This window comes from Arachis ipaensis, chromosome B04, assembly GCF_000816755.2.
Source record: "Arachis ipaensis cultivar K30076 chromosome B04, Araip1.1, whole genome shotgun sequence".
In the NCBI taxonomy this organism is placed as follows: Eukaryota; Viridiplantae; Streptophyta; class Magnoliopsida; order Fabales; family Fabaceae; genus Arachis; species Arachis ipaensis.
Genome location: NC_029788.2, coordinates 68,909,139 through 68,913,663, shown reverse-complemented (window position 1 = coordinate 68,913,663; position 4,525 = coordinate 68,909,139).

Here is a 4,525-nt window from a genome sequence, read left to right as displayed (position 1 = left end):
TTAGGATCAAGATTAAAGAGAGATTTTTTATCCCTATTCCTAGTCATAAACAAGAAAAGAAGAGAGAAAGGAAGCTTCTATGCTTGATTTGGGTCTAAAGAGCTCCCAGTGAGATGTGAAGAAAGAAGAAGAAGATAGAAAAGTGAACATGGAAGAAGAGAGAGAAGAAGAATTCGAATAAATAGAAGTAGAGAGGAGAAGAATTAGAAATAAGAAAGATAAACAAGAATTAAAATATTTTGTTTTTGTTTTATTTATTTATTAATTTTAAAAATTAAGGTTAATTAATTAAAAAGAATTGAAAATTAGTTAATGAATTTCAAAAAAGAAAAGAGAGAAATAGAAGAAGAGATTTTGAAAATTAGGATAGAGACGAATTAGTTAAGAAGTTTTGAAAAAAAAAGAGAGAAGATAAATAATTAATTAGAAAATATTTGAAAACAAGATAAAATATAAGATTAGAAAAGAATTGAATTTAAAATTTGAATTTAAAAAAAAAGATAAGAAAAGATAAGATAAGAAACTAAAAAGATTTGAAAAATATCTGATTTTAAAATGAAGATTAGATAAGATAGGATAAGAATTTGAAAAGATTTGAAAAAGGATTGAAAAAGATAAGATTTGAAATTTGATTTTTGAAAAAATTTATTTTTTAAATTTGAATTTTGAAAATTGAATTTTAAAATTTGATAAGATGAGATTTTGAAATAAGATTAGATGAGATTTTGAAAAAGATAAGATTTTTGAAAAGATTTGATTTTGAAAATTAAAAGCTAAGTTAAGATAAAAATTTAAAAATTAAAATATGAATTTAAGATATAATTTTCGAAAATTCAATTAAAATAAAGATAGAAAAGATATTTTTTTATTTTTGAATTTAATGAGAAAAGAGAAAAACAACAAAAAGACACCAAACTTAAAATTTTTAGATATAAAACACCTAATATGTGAAAATCAAGAAGAAAAATACAAAGAGACACCAATTTTAAAAATTTTAAGATCAAAATAAAAAGAAAGACAAGAACACTTTGAAGATTAAGAAGAACACCAAGAACAAAACTCAACAATTTCAAGAACACAAAAACATGCAAAAGACATCAAACTTAAAATTTTTGAAAATCAAACACAAAATTTTTCGAAAAGTTAAAGAAAAGACAAAAGAAGACACCAAACTTAAGGATTCACACAAGATTTAACAAAAGAAACTATTTTTGAAAATTTTTAGAAAGAAAGACTCCAAGAATTCGAAAATCTCAACAAGAACAAAAACAAAAGACTCAAACCAAGAGCAACGATTAAACAAAGAAAAGAAATTTTTTTTGAAAAAGTTTTGGTTTTTTTTCGAAAATAAAGAAGAAGAAAATAAAATATAAAATACTCAAACAAAATTAAAAACAATACCTGATCTAGGGAACAAGATAATCCTTCAGTTGTCCAAACTCGAACAATCCACGACAACGGCATCAAAAACTTGGTGCACGAATCCCCATGCTTCGTACAGCTAAACCAGCAAGTGCACTGGGTCGTCCAAGTAATACCTGAGCGAGTCAGGTCGATCCCACGAGGATTGTGATTTGAAGCAAGTTATGGTTATCTTGCAGGTCTTAGTCAAGCGGATAAAAGAGTTGTTGGTTTGAATTTAGTTAAAACCGTAAAAGGAATAAAAGTGTATAAAATACTTTGTGAATTTGAATGGAATCAGTAATAGGAAGATGGTTAAGGCTTGGAGATGCTTTGCCCTTTTGGATTAACTCTGGTATTATTGTCTTCTTCAATTGTGGATGATTTCTTTCATGGCAGGCTGTATGTGATCAACACCATATGGCCGCGGTCATTAATCTCCTCTGCTTCAGATCAGACGCCGTATGGTCGCGGTCATCCAATCTGAACGGGGGTGAAGCTCTAGCAGTCTATTCCCTTGGTGATCCTACTCAAAACACCACAGACAAGGTCGAATCTTCCAGATCAGAGAATGCTACGCCTTTGGGTTCTAGCCTCTACCACAGAGACCCTAATCTCCTCATACCTCGGCTGAATTGGTGTCTCGAGAAGTCCCCAACGAAGTTGTGGATTAGCCGTCTAAGAGATGTATAATCAAGCTAGCGGTTCGATGCTTTCCAATCACTTATTCACACGAACCAAGAAGACACGAGTGGTTGTCAGGCACGCGATCTTAGTATGAAGAACGGAGATAATTGTCACGGGTCATCCCATTCATCATGTTGAAGAACGAATATACATCTTAGAATTGAATCAAACACGTATTGAAGAGAAACAATAATACTTTTATTAATTCATAGAACTCAGCAGGGCTCCTCCCCTCAACCTAGGAGGCTTAGAAACTCATACTGATAGAAAACACAAGCATGGAATTCAAAAATATGGTAAAAGAGGTCTCTATGATTATGTAAAATACTCCTTAATACTAAACTAGAGACTAAGAATTACATAGAAGGGTAAAACAGTCTTTTTAGTGTTAAAATCCACTTTTGGGGCCCACTTGGAGAGTGTTTGGGTTGAGCTTTGATGAGATCCACGTGCTATGAGGCCTCTAGGGCGTTGAACACTGGCTAGGGGGTCCTCTTTGGGCGTTTGAACGCTGGTCTCTTCTCCTTGGGCGCTGGATGCCTAAAAGGGGGCAGGAGACTGGCGTTGGACGCCAGTTTTGGGCCTTCTAATATGAAGCAAAGTATAGACTATTATACATTGCTGGAAAGCTCTGAAAGTCACTTTCAATAGCTGTTGAGAATGCTCCATTTGGACTTCTATAGCTCCAGAAAAACTCTTCCGAGTGCAAGTATGTCAGATCCGGACAGCATCTGCAGTGTTTTCTCTATCTCTGAATTAGATTTTTGTTCTAACTCCTCAATTTCAGCCAGAAAATACTTGAAATTGCATAAAAATACACAAACTCATAGTAGAATTAAAAAATGTGAAATTTGCACTAAAACCTATGAAAACTTAATAAAAATTAAACAAAACATACTAAAAACTATATGAAAATGATGCCAAAAAGCGTATAAAATATCCGCTCATCAACATGGACGAAGAAGTTATGAAGAATTTATTTGTAGTCTTGTTATACGATATTTTGTACTGTTTTAGATGTTATATTTTTTCCTCGCCTTTATCTTTACCAATTTTGTAAGGGATAGGAATTTTGTGATAAGTAATGCTTGTAAGATAATGATATGGATATATTTTCTTTGTAAGTATTGTATCTGGTCTGTATGTATGTCTGTATGTATATAATATATATATATATATATTATATGTTTCTTTCGTTATTAAATATGTTTAGAGTCGTCGTAATATCCAAGCTATCAGAATGGCACAGCCAGAAGTATTACATTCTAATAGTGAGGGTGTTACACCTCTGAATTAAGAAAAAACTCTGTTGAATTTTTGTTAAAATTATTTAAAGACAGTTGTTGAATTTTGTATATGTTGTTAAATTTGTTTGGTTTGTAAGAATTGAAAATTATGTTTGTTAGAGATGTCTAATTATAAGCGAAACTCTGCCAAAATTTTTTAAAAAAATTAATAAATGATGTTCTAATTATGTTTTCACTTTTGTTTTAGGTACCCATGACGACAGGTAGAAGTGCCGAGAGTCAGGCTTGTGGTCGAGATAAAGGGAGGGTAACTTCCAGATATTAAGAGTTCCCCCTATTGGGAGAATGATGAGAGATTCAAGCATTGTTGAGCTACAAACAGCGCCAACAGGGCCTTGGCGAGGGCATCCAAGTATACTCGCGATTGAGCGACTTTTATGAAGACCATGCTCAAGATGGTATATAACTTGTTCTAATATATTAAGTTTAATTTATCTTTGTGTTTTTTTCTTTCAACCTTTACTTGATTTAACCTCTTTGTTTAATATGTGCAGTGTAAGTCTTGGATCATGGGGTGACGACAGTGGAGATCTTCAAGTATACTCACATGTTAAAGGAGAACAAAGAGAAATTTGCTGATCAGCGGTCTGCGAATAATTATATGAGTAATCGTCTTAATTTTTTTCATGGCATATAATCATTTTCAATTAATGTTCAGACAAGATGGCAATAGCAGATGGCAGTTTACTATGATCATATGCGCATTGGTGGTAGCACCGTTGATGGAGGGGGCTTCTTGTCCTCTGCATAGGCACCAACACCACCACATAGACTGCCGATACAATAAGATCAGGGGACAACGACAATGATTATTAAGACCCATAGTGATTAGGGTTTTGTTTAGATTTGATTTATTTGACATTATTATAGTTTATTTGTTTGACTTTTCTTATGTTACATTTGTTACTTTAGATTATAGTTAACTATTTTGATTAAAAGTGATACTTAATTTTTATTAATTTGGATTTGAATATTAATTCCTCACATATTGATGATGATATATTATGTTATAATAGGTATTTAATATAGCCTTTCTAAAAATAAAATGGATTCACCATCAAGTAAATCTACTAGTATGAATTATTTTATTTTTGAATAATATTTTTAAATTATATATTATTGTGAATTTA